At 41.3% G+C, this 13,172-nt stretch overlaps 1 protein-coding gene across 2 annotated transcripts in view; it reads left to right on the top strand.

The window, feature by feature from the left end:
• Positions 1–13,172, top strand: part of Dati (datilografo) — a 173,906-nt gene that overhangs the window by 71,833 nt on the left and 88,901 nt on the right. The window contains exons 1-2 of one of the 2 annotated variants that reach the window (XM_064129180.1): positions 2,414–2,979; positions 3,359–3,570. The gene's annotated coding sequence lies outside the window, so the exon portion shown is untranslated. Of the gene's footprint in view, positions 1–2,413; positions 2,980–3,358; positions 3,571–13,172 lie in introns of those variants that run through there. The other variant, XM_064129182.1, reaches the window with a different exon arrangement.

Genomic DNA, 13,172 nt, shown 5'->3' with positions numbered 1-13,172 from the left:
AGCTCTCAGGTGATCGACCATTTTGTAATGTATAATTTGATTTACCTTGAGTTTATCATTCAACTTCCAGCCATTCGAGGTAAAACAGGAACTCTTGATTATGAATATTCATCGATGGGCCCTGGGCACAAAAAAATTTTAGGCTCAATGTCACTTTACGATGTGGGAAATTTGGCTCATTCAAGACCGTCTGCTTCGAGTTTTCATTAAAAAAATTGACATTATGAGGAAAATGATAAGATGCTGGGTCGCATCACGCGAGAGCTCCCTCATTATTTAAGATTATGTTCACAAGCTTAAAGCTAGCCCCCGGAGAATTTCCTCCGAGGATTTCGTTACTATTTATTTCATGCACGGCCTCACCTCGCCCGAAGGTCATCCATGAGTGCCTCTAGATAACAACGGGGGATGAAACCTTCCTCATAATGCGAACTCGTAATTTTCAAGATAGAAACGTAGGAAAAAATGTCGAGAGGTAAAACTACATAAACCTACTACCCCCCGTTTTTATTCCACCCCCGATTCCCTTACGAAGACTCCAATTCGGCAGTGATTTTTTTTTAATGGGGTTGTTTTTCATTTTCCATATACCCTTTAAATTATTTTTGAGCTCACAATCTCTAATAGGACGACTCTCTCATGGACATGATAATTTTCAAAAAATCGGACTCAAAATTTATTCCTACCCTAATATCATGGGGCAGGGGTGGTTTCGGTTCATTTGACGCTTAACATCATTGGCCCTTGAGATCGATGAAAGTCAGCTGCAGGGCAGTCTAGATATGTAACAAACGACGGTAACGTCAGTACATGGTGCTCGGAAAAATTAATTATATTTCAAAAGTTGAAATCGAGTTGCAAGTTAGAAGGTTTGTTTTCATCCCCACCCGCGACCTTCTCCTCCTCGGCCCCTTCCCCTTTCACCCTCCCCCTGTATATACATACTTGTGTGTATAGTTGGGAGAAGGTTAAAAGTAGGAAGTGAGAGATAGGAGAGCAGGAGGGAGTGAAAGGGTGATGTGTATAGGTCGCCGGTGACGAGGCGTCCGTGCTGGCTCGCACGGGTAAAATTTTAAACGAAAGTTTGCTAATGAAGGTAACTCCCCGCCTCTTTTCTCATCCTCAACGAGAGAGATATGGCTCGAAGTGAAGCGGGTGGAAGGCATCACGATGTGAGGAAAATCGTCGTCAGTTGCTTAATACAGGAAAATTGGCTACATTGCGTCTGGGGGTATGTTTTATTTCTAACCGGTTATCTCGAGCACTGTATTGTCCTTACAAACCCCACAAACCCTTTGTTGAAGGTATGTCTGTTCGGATGATAATTAACACGAAACTTTTTTTTTTTCGACGGGAATTTTTTACTGCCAATTATTCCGAGTCACGTTTTTTTTGGAATGAGAATGAGGAAAACGGGTGGAGGGTAATTAGATTATATAATTTTGAGGGGGAGAAAATATTTTTTAAGGACGAGCAATTGAAAAGTGGATTGCATTAAAAATTTAGGGGAGTTTTCGTCATGAAATAAAATGGTTATAATTTTGAGAATTGAGTCTGAAAAAAATATGAAGCCGGTGTTGGGTAATGACCTCACCCCACAGGGCTTTTCCAGCATTATTAACGATTTCTGAATCACAATAAAAACCGATAAATGATTGAATAACAACTTTTGTTCAGTTCCAAGTCGATTTGAAAAGATTTGATGAGTTGGAAGACTCCATTTTGTCCAGCCATCTTTTCACCCCTGCAAGCTTGGCATTCAAGGGTGAGTAGGGAGGAGAAAGGGGGACTTAATTCACGGTAAGCGACCCTTCTTCTCGTCCACCCCCTCACGAAAGCCTTCAACCCTTCTTTATCCACCCGTTTACGTATATATAAGGATTTAAAAAATATATAATATCCATCGCCCCTCCGCAATGTTAGCGACGCTGTACTCCGTCCGTCTTTCCTGTTCCATTCTGATGCCGAAATATTTTCCAACGAAAGAGCTGGAAGAGAGGGAGAGAGAGAGAGAGAGAGTGGGTGGGTAAGGGTTCCTGGCAACCCCCCAAAAATCATTAAAACCATCCCTCTAGCCGCGTTTTACGCGCGGAGGAGTCGACGCGGACTGGTGAGAGTTCTCGAGAAACTCACCCCTTTTTCCTTCATTTCAAAACCCTCTTGTTTCTATATAACAACATACCCCCTTTCGCCTGTCTTTTGTATTTCAAAAGAATTTTATGGCGAATCAAAATTTATATTTCATTAAAATTGAACGGAACATTATTTTTTGATTAAAAATTTATGAGAATTCAATGTCCTTTTTCTAATTCGCCACCAAAATTTTGATACCAAAAATTCTAAATAAATTGGTAATAGAAAAATCAGTCGAAAATTAAATTATACTGATTAAAAATTAATTATTCATCTGATAACAAAAATGAAGGCAAATAAAAAATTGAACAAGATGACTAGGGGAATGACCGGTACGTAATTAAATGGGCCGATTCAACTGTTTTCCCAGTCCCAAATCAACCCTTCCACAAACGAACTTTGAAATTAACCTGGGGTTAAGAGAGACCGTGAAATACCCCATAAGAAAATTGTCGTCCATTTCTCTGACTTATTTACGGTGGGAGTTGTATCACGTGGTACCGTAGAACTAGAAGGGTAAATTTCAAATACATCCCACCCCAATCGAGTGTTACCACCCTTTCTTGATATCCCACCCCCGTTTCGCATTTCTTACGTGCGTATTTCTTCGCTTGCCGCCCACAGACGCCCTCGAACAACCGCTTCTTCCCAACAGTGAAACCCTTTTAGTGGAGTAAAAAATCTCATGAAGTATTTCAAGGGACGACAAAAAATCCAGTTGCAGATGTCCAGTGTCATGTGGTCACGCAACCTTTGCACGCACTTGAGATATTGTATTCTTTGGGTGTTCTTTCTCGTTTGCTGAGGGACTTTGAAGAAAAGCCAGTGACAGACCCACCAATTACGGTAAAACTTAATTATTACGGAGACGTAAAATGCATGAGGACAATTGGGATTTCCCTTTTCACCTCATATTGACGCGATTACATGGAACAGGATTTTTCCATTTTTTTTTCTTCAACTCATCTAATGACACCCTAATGTCTTCGTTATTTTAATTGCAATTAAAAATTGAATAAGAAATTTAGTATATACGTCATGTAATTCAGAAAAATCGTCTTCAGTGGTCTCCAATAATCGAGTTACATTCAGAACAATCCGTCAAAATATTTCTAATCAATGTCGCAGCGCCTGGGGACGCCGGCACGTGTGAAAATGCATGGGGATTGCTGTAAGTGATTGAATCCATCGGCAGAAAATTAAACAGGGGTTGGACTTGTTGCAGATGCACGAGACTGTACAGATTCTCTCTTTGGGCATTTGGGAAAAAGTGGAGCCAGCAATTCCAGGGATTCTCGGGGGCGCCTCGAGGCTGGCGTGCGATGTGTGCACCAGCACCAAGGAGCACTAGGCACTACTCGGGATGTGGAGTCTGCCTTTCTCAAGACGCCCCCGGAACCGCAGAGTAAAGTATGGGGGGCTATACTTCAAGCCACGGTGAGGATCTATTTCCCTTCTCTTTGCTGTTACCCTATCCCGGTTCTTCTTAATTCGCTCGTTTTATCAGAATTACCCGGGGTTTCGCGAGACGTATGAGGGATTTTGACGTTTTCCGGGTTTTTAGGTCATGGAAATAATATTGATGGAGACGTTTAGGCAGAAATGGGAAGATTAGAGGGTAAATCTACACTTTGGCTCATAAAATAAAATAAATAATCTTCAGAACAGAGTCTCGATTCTCAACTGCAGATTTAAAAATCAATAAATTCTCCAGTGAAAGCACTGAAACTTTCCTCCGATCGTCACATTACGCGCTTTTACTTGTGTTGACACTAGAATTTTTCTCGCTGCACTTGACGCAAGTTTTTTAATATTTAAAATCGACAGCTTTTTGCGCACCGAAAGCACACGTGAAATCACAACAGACAGAGGAGAACTGACTGAATCACTCGTAAATGACCGGTGTCCAAGAGACCCCATTCTCGAAAAGAGTGGTGGGGTTATTTGGGCCCTACGGATAAAAATCCCACGTGTCCACACCGTGAATTGCATCGAATCCAAGTTGCACCCCAAGGAGTAACCAGGAACAGCCGGAATAAAGGGTCTCGCGAACTGGACAAACCAGTTTACCGTTTTTGAAATTAGGCCTGGTAGTGGGCACTGATGTCCCTTTTCGCGGAGTCGAGACGGTTACGTATGCATTGTACAAGCACTGAAGCTGCCCGATGTCCAGTCTGGTTTCCAGAGAGGGCCAGAGACCGAGAGAGACAGAATGAAAAATAATAAAATGAAAAGGGGTCCGGAAGGGATTGCGGGGATCTGTACTTGAGTATATGAGACGGCTTTCTCAACTCTACATGTATACATATGTGTCCAAAAGCTATTCAAGGACTTGGGACTTTGTGGAATATGTCGGCGGGCCCTTGACGAAGAGAGAAGAACAGATTGTCAGCAGAAGTTACAACGATTCATCGATTTTTTTTCCTTATTAATTATCATTTTCCACTGCGGTTTGTATCGCAAGGTCGATAGGGCGTAACATGTGTTACGTAAGGCTTGGGGAGGAGGGTGTAACCCTATTGGCTTTGAAAGACTCACCGAATTTTATTTCTGATAATTTTGAAAATTTGAAATGCGGTCTTTCCGGGAGTTTTTCAGCAGGAGCGAGGGAGGTCATTGGATTGAAAAAATTCGCATATGGTCTAGTAACTAAGATATTCGTCGCGCAATAGGTCATGCGATATTGACTCACTAAAAAAATTAAGACTGTAAATTATAAAAGTTTGGAAAACCCAATTTTTTCTGTCATTTCTACCTTCGATCTAACTATCAATTCTTAAAAACTATAAAGTTCTCTATATGATTTCCAAGTCTTAATGTTTATGAGGCATCGCAGTGGTTGCATAGATGGACAACACTATGATTCAGAAGTAGGTGTGTCATCTCCACTGGGTCCAGAACATTAACCAAAAGCCTCGGCGAGAGGGTTGAAGCGGTGTTGTATCACCGAAGGAGGTAGAGGTTGCACTCATCTCTTTCCTCTCTTCTCGTTTCTACCGCGCGCGCACAGCCTTTTGCGAGACAATGGAAATGAAATAAATAGCCCCCGTCTTTTGTCTTTTGTTTCTTGGAGCTCCATTGTTACTCCGGAGATAAGAAAACAAGAGAGGACGCCGCTGCGAAGCCGAGACTATGGTGTTTACGAGAGAGGAGAGAGAAATACGAGTGGTATTCGTCTCTGAGTTATTCTTCATTAAATTTTGACAAAAAATTGTCTCCTCTGATTCTCACACAATTTCCCAATTATTCTCCCAGAAAATTTTCAATACAAAAATTCAAAAATTGGTAGAGATAATCAACTCCCCTCTTCCACCTCAGGACCACCATTTTTTGTCCCTTTCACCCCTTCTCAAAAATTAATTAAAACCTCCAAACTCCTTCGCTACCCCATACACTAACGAAAATTCCCACCCCCTGGCATTCAACTCTTCTCCCTCCCTCTTCCCGTCCCCCCGGTGGGTGGGTTTTCGTTGGGGGGGGGACGGTGCAGGGCGTACGGGGCCAATTTTCCAGCAAGAAAATTCTGATTCTAATTTCATGCAAATGGCCGCTGAGACTGGCGAAGTACGACGAGGGTTGGCTATACACCGAAGAAGTGAAGTAAGGGGGGGTGGAAAGGGGGGTTTCAACTGAAGAACAAACGGTATGGGGAGGGCTGTACGGTAACACCAGGGGTGACGCGGGTGGAGTAGAGGGAGGAGGAGGGGGAGGGGGTGGCGGAAGAAATAACCCTGGAGTGAAAGGTATAAAATTTGTGAAGGCTGGAAGGGTATGGTATAAGAAGAGCGACAAAACAATGGAACAAAATTTAAATTATGCCACCGCAAAATGGCGATCGTATGCAAAGCGATGCTTATCGGTTGATGAAGGGAGGTGGGGAAGGGAGGGTGGTAACAGCCTGGCTGAAGAAAGAGAAACGACTCGGTCTACTCCAACGACTACGACGTATTTATGCTGAAGTCGGTGAAGGGGGGGTGGGAAAGGGGGTGGAAGTGACGGGCAAGTGAAGTCCGTAACTCTTTTCAGACGTACCGAACAAATGTAATTGCGCAATTTGCATTTTTCCGGCTGAGAAAAATCGAATTGAAAGAATTTAATTTTGAAAGGTATTGAGTCATTTGATAATCACAAAATTTGGATTCGCGATCCAAAATTTAAATTCTCAAATTGAATATTCCGACGAAAGCAGAAGAAATCTGGAGAGTAAAGGGAAAAGGATTGAGACAATTTTGGATGAGTTATTTAACGAGTAATTTCTCGTTGTTAATCACTGGGTTAGAATATTTGAAAAAATAATTCATTGTTCCTGCATTATTAGGAATCCTAAGGTTTATTATTCTCGCCCTGATGAAAAGTAAATCCTGCGCTCGGTTCTAGTTCTCTAGAAATATTCGTGTCTAGAACAGAGTCGAGTTCAGGTGGCGAAAAAATTGAAAAAATGATTGTGGAACAGTAAAACAATTATTGGTCACCAGGAGAATAATTTTTGCGAAGTGTGGAGATAAGAACACTTTGAAGGGGAGGAGGATGCGTGTGGGAATAATGAATCGGATGGGGGGATTCATTTATCTTGGTGGGATTCAGCTTATATTTCACTGGTACTTGAACCACCCGATGCCACTGTCTCGGTGAATCCCTTTTCTTGAGTGAGATCGTAAGACGAATGTTTCGATGGGGGTATCGGTGGGTAAATAATGGGGGATATTTTAATTGGAGGAAGGAGGAGACGAAATCAATTAGCGAGTTGACGAGCAGCTGTAAAAAATTCGATTTAGTTTCTCTGTTTTTCAATTAAATGGTTTGCAAGAAAAAAAAATTTTTCTTCCATTTTTAAAGAGAAGAAAAAGACAATTTTTAATTGATGCTTAATTACAAAAGTTAGATAGCACCATGCCCGTGGGAAATATCCAAACTCTTGACTTGAATCATCGCATTGCCTATTCTTACGACCCTCGTGGCGCCCTTCTTCTTCGTGACTGAAATAACCCCCGAGGGTCGGCCAACGGTCAGCGAACTGGCCCCTTATCCTTCTTTCATTTTTTTCCATTCAAATCAAACGTCCAGTTATAACAGTTTGCAATGGGTAAACCGGTTTTTCGGGTATCAAGCGAGGATTTTTCCATCACGTGTGTGTTGTGCTGACGCTTTAAAAAAGCACTCTTTTTATTTTTGGTGTTACACTGAATGGGGGTTCATTTTTCGTGGATAAAGAGGAAGAGTGAGAAAGTTGGGGCGAAGGAAAACGGGTTTTGCTGGTGTGGCCGTTGTCCAGGTGGTCACTTCCTGGATATGGCCACCCCAGTTTGGGTCAATCCCTAGTTCTGCAACTGTTGGTTACCCAATCATTTAAATAAATCAAAAAAATCTCTCAGTTATTTTTCATTGTTCCTCCCTTAGCTCAGAGAGAATAAAAATATCAACTCGTGGAGAAGAGTAATTCTAGTGCTCCCGGGCTTCGTTTAACACGAGAAATAAATAAACGGAATGACGAATATCTTCATAATTTTCACAAATTTTATCACGCGCCCCGTAACGATATTTTATTCAAATTAAATGAAATTCCTCAAAATTTATCTCCAGCAGATATTAAGAAAATGAATACGCCCGCCATCTCAACCATCTTTGCCCGTTGGCTCCAGTGGAAATTGGTAACACTAGAAGATTGCGATGAAAAACGACTCAAACACACCCTCGTCCCCCACTATCCCATCACGACCAGCTTTTTAAGGGGATTCTCTTCTTTCACCCTCCACGAAAGTCCAATCCCCTTTCTTCTGGCGTTCTCTTTCCATACCTCTTTGAAACAGACGCCCGTTTTAATATTAATGGAAAGGCTGATGGGGTACCTGAAAGGAAGGAAATTGAAGGAAAATAAAAGGAGCACTTCTCCCACCTCTTCCAACACTACACCTCCTCCTCCACCCACCTGGTGATACTCAACGTTGTTTTATGGTCGCAGCGCATGCGTGAGGCAGAGAAAATTGTTGGAATGATGGTGATATTCTGTGTCAATGAAAATCCTTTCTTTCCGGGGCAAGAAAAAATTCTGGAAATTCCTACTTTTATTTTTTTACCATCGATGCATCGAAATTTCTCCAAAAAATTTCATCCCCTGCACACACTATTATTGATCACAAAAATCCACCGGACTGTAAAATACTCTCCTATGAGTATAAACCATTTATTACTCTAACGCACATCGACGTACAGCCCCTGATGTGTTATCAACAACAAAGGAAATCAACAGCTGATCAGGAAACTTTAAATGTTGAGAAAATTGATGGAAAACATTCATCAGCCCTCCACGTGATGAATTACCTATTTTTCATTTCAGTTTCTGGCGTATAATCCACAGTTGCCATTTTTAAAAACCATTCGTCATCTCCGAAGTCAATGAATGGTCATTGGAACATATAGTAAACATCCAGAACAACGAGGAGGGCTCATCCTGACCTGAGCTCATTGAAGCAGATGATGGCATCGGCCGGAGTGCGCTGATTGCTCTGTAAGAATGGACGCCACGAGGGAAAGAAAGTTGAGGGGTTATATCTTCCATTGGGACAAAGAAATGGCGGGTGGATGGTACAGCGTCCGTTTGCATACGATTGGACTGTCTGTCTCTCTCCCTCTCAACTTCATTTCTCTCGCAAACCCCTCCACCTTCTTTCGCCTCTTTAAACATTCCGTCCTCGTTTGATTCCTTCCAGCCTCAACTTCCCCAGTGTCTCACTCTTTCATTTCTCTCCCTGGGCCACGTCCTCTCGGCCGTCATCTCCGGGGGCGATTTTCCACGGCACCTAAGAGAAGGGGCCAATGAGACGCTGGGCGTCGGTATTGATCCGAGGCGTCGTCCAGGAGACGCCCGCTCCAAAGACGCCTTGGCTTGGTGGTGCCCGGCAAAGGCGCACGGAGTGAGAAAGACACACCGAGGATATAACGTGAAACGACTAGGTGAGCTTACAAACGGGCAAGAGTGAGATAGCGGGGGATGGGGTGGAAGGGAGGATAAAAGATTGTGTGTATGACGATGGACGCGGATATTTATTCGATGACAGGTGATGTCGGTGGAGCGTGGAATGATACGATTGCCTTTTATAAGAATAGATTTTTTGTTTCTAAGTGGCGAAAAATTTATTGCACATTAAAAATTATGATAATCTGAGTTGGGTAGTACTTCCCTAAAAAGTCCACTTTTTTGTACAGGTTCGGCTATTCCCGTTCTGTTTTACCGACGGGAACATCAAACGAACTTTCAAAGATGTTTTCATTCTATTTATCTTTCCTTTTTGTTGGTAAAAGTGGACAAAAAGGGAGGAAAATTGGATTGAAAAATCCAATCTTATTGGCTTCCATAGAATCGGCTCACTATAAACAGCTATTTTCGTCCCAAGAAATTACGTTCCTTGAGTTGAGCGGAGCCCGCTATTTCCTCAGTCGTTAGATAATTTTTTTTTCGGCTTCGGGAAGAAATATTCATTTCTCAACCGCATGAAAATTGTACATTATATCATCGCACGATAAAAAAATTCTGTGACAAGTGTTCCTGTACTACTACAAAAAAAATTAATGATTAATACCAATATCAAACTTTTTGTGCTCCATTCAATTTGTAAACAAAGGAGCAAGGTTCAGCACACCATACCAGGACAAAGAGTCGTGTTACCCAGAACAAGTGTAACCTCTCAAGAGAATTGCTCCACTTGAAACCACACAACACATACAAACATGCGTATGAATCCTCAAGTGGGTTTTATAGGCTGTCTTCAGGTACCTGAGACCCTCGTTTTTTTTTTGTTCACTTTTTTTTATCCTTCGTTTATTCTTCTATTCGACCCAAGAGAGGTCGCGTGCCTGGTTTTTTTCCCCCAACGCCCCATCGCACACGGCCAATTTTTTCACGACCTCTTTCTTTTATTTGGACTTTTTTTTTTATCCACCGTGTAGGGAAACACGCTCGGTCACCGGGACGGGACACATTATTAGCTTAATAACTCCAAGGGGCTACCTTTTTTAATCCTTCCCGACGGGACTGGAAGACCTTAATTAAAAAATAAACAAGCCACTGGCACGGTAAACGCGCTAGAGATTTAAAGTGCTACCTTGTTTATTTTTTTACCTCCACGGGGGTGAGTTCATTTACATTTTCAGGTTTTTATTTCATTTCTAGATTGTTATTGCATTAAAATTATGAATTTGCAACGGAATTATGAAGCGAGATAAAAATATTTTTTAATGACAATTTTTGGTAGATAAAAAGGGGTAGAATATTTTTACGAACTGGGGGATATTCCACACTTGTTCACGTAATTTCGTGAGTCATTTAATACACTAGCTGTCAGCGACTCCAAAAAAAAAGGGTAGGATACAGGTTGAGCCCCGTCACGATAAAAAACTGTCACCCCAACCCTTTTTCAACGAAACCCTCGTCACTCTGTTTTGACACCCATGGAACCATTTTTTTCATCCCCATTTCTTTTGAATGGTCTCGGGCTACCCTCGACCCTTTACCCAGGTTTTTTTCTCCCTAGAATGACAACTTGTTAGAAAAAAAACAATCATAAGGCAATTTGAACAAGTGCACAGATGAAATTGAGTCCCGAATCGTAATTTTCAAAAATTTTCGAATTTCCTCCCAAAATCGCGACGTTCTTTAGATGATAAGACAGATATCTGCAGCCACAGGCCGATGCTGACATCTTCAGGCTGCTTTGGGTCTCAGAAACGCCGTCGGTTCCTGATCATTTCAGCAAACTCGTCGATAATTCAGAAATCGTCCCGGCAAATTGATGAATTAAAAATTTGGAAAAAAAATTCCCCCTCCTTCGACTCAATTCTCTGTCCCTCTTCCACCATTTGCCGAGTCGTGGACCACCCAGAGTGACATTTTATCATCGATAAATTGCATCAAACAACCACTCTCCCTTCGAAACGAGCCAGAAAGGGCAAACAAATTTAATTAAACTTCATATTTTTTAAACAACAAAAATTTGATTGAAAAATCAAAGTGGTGGTAAAAATCCCAATTTCATTCATTATTTCTTCACCTCACTTTTTATTCCACTGGAATTTCAATTTTCCTGTGACAACAATGGGGAAAAATATTTAATTGAATTTTCGCTCGGGGAAAATGTCATATTTTTGGTGGGCCAGAGCGTCAGCGGAAAATAACGGAAAATGTTGAGAGAAATAAAATTCATGGAAAGACGTGATATTGATTTTCTCGTTGAGATTTTTCGTGCGTGCAAATTCACGCGAAGTATGGTCAGCCGGAGGAGTTATTCTCATCAAGGCCGTAGGGGCTTCTACCCCTCTTCACCCTTCACACACAATCTGACTCCCTCTCTTTCTCGCTGTAACCAACGAAAAATTCCTCTCTCACACATTCGCGTATTCTCCTTCGCACGAGGCACACAAGGTCCACTGTACGAATAAAATCAGCAATCAACTTGAAAAAAAGAAAGGATATTCCGTTGTACGAATCATTTCGCTGGTTTATCGTCTCAATATTGGATGCCCTTCAATACGGCGCCACCAGTAGACTGAGCTGAATGAGGGAAAAATTATAAAGCAAAGGGCACATGCAATTTCCCGTCCCGTAGAAATGATTATAATTAATTTATGGAGGCGATTAATTTATCGGGGTATTTTAAAGAATTAAATCTCAGTATTTCAATCAACTGAAAAAAAAGGATATTTCTTTGTGCGAATGATCTCATGGCTTTATTGTCTCAATATCGTAGCCTTCATTTCAATCCGGCGCCGCGGATAAATTGAGGTGAATGGGAGAGAAAATTTATAACAATCATTATGAGACGAAATAAAAAAAAAAATCTTGTAAAATTGATTAGTCTTCTTCAACAAAATCAAAAAATCTACACTTCATTTTTAAAAATTAATTTTACTGCACAACAATGAGTTTTATTATAAAAGATTACTTGCAACTCTCCCGAGGTTTCGTAAAATCCGAAATTTTCATATTTCCCTCTAAAAAAAAACTCTCCGCCTGGCGCTTCTATTAATTTTCTCATCCCAAATAAATGAATTTTATACCCAGTTTCAGGTTTTTCCTGGCAGTAGCCACAAAATTCCCCCATCTATCGGTTTTAAAGTCTCGACTCGCCAATTTTAGCTACTTTTCCCGCAATTTTTGTTTCTTTTTCTTCAAACCGCTGCATACAAGCCCCACCATGTTTCCCGCCGTAACGCCCTACCCATTTTATTTAACTCAAGACGGTGGCTTTTGCCATACATACACCCAAAAAAGCCCAGCCCCAAACATTAACATATTGTGTATGTACATACCCACTGTATGAACGTATACATAAATGCAATTGCATTTTCGCGCGAGTACTTATTTTTAGTCGTTCTAGAAATGACCCCTCTCGCCCCCTTCCGCGAGCCTTTTCTCTCTCGCTCATCGTTTTTTGGTATATTCCACCGTTTCTGTAGTCCCTCTCCAACCCCCTCCAACCCCTCATCACTTCTTGCTAATCTTTTTCCGGGTTTTCAAAGCAAGTGGACACGTGTGCCAAGATTTTGCGCGGTGGAATAGAAAAAAAAACATTTATTTATTCTATTTTAAATGCGATGTGGGAAGGATTGAAAAATTAAAATCTGACGACAGAATTCCCATACAGAAAATTTTTTACATCCATGTAACAACATATGTCTGATATAAAATAGAATAAAAAATATCTGTCTGAAAAATGTCTCATGTTTTAAATATTTTTCTGTAGAGTTTTCCATTGGAAACTTTCCCTCCCCCCTTCAAAAGATATTTCCATGTAATTATCCCGCGAACTCATTAAAATGTAAAAATCCACCCTGAAATCCAAATAATTTCAGGAACGAATCCGCAGAATTTGGAATCCCAAAAACCGCTCACTAATTACCTCTCAATACCGGCCACCGATGCGTGGGGCTAAAAATTGAAAAATCCCCGCACAATAAATAACGAAAAATCATCGATTTTTACCAACCGAAATAACTCGCCAAACTCCATAATTTTCCCGGCGAATTAAATTCTCAGCGGACCAATC

Source organism: Diachasmimorpha longicaudata, chromosome 10 (genome assembly GCF_034640455.1).
Source record: "Diachasmimorpha longicaudata isolate KC_UGA_2023 chromosome 10, iyDiaLong2, whole genome shotgun sequence".
Taxonomy (NCBI): Eukaryota; Metazoa; Arthropoda; class Insecta; order Hymenoptera; family Braconidae; genus Diachasmimorpha; species Diachasmimorpha longicaudata.
Note: the sequence above shows the minus strand (reverse complement) of the source record. Positions and strands in the feature narration are given on the sequence as shown.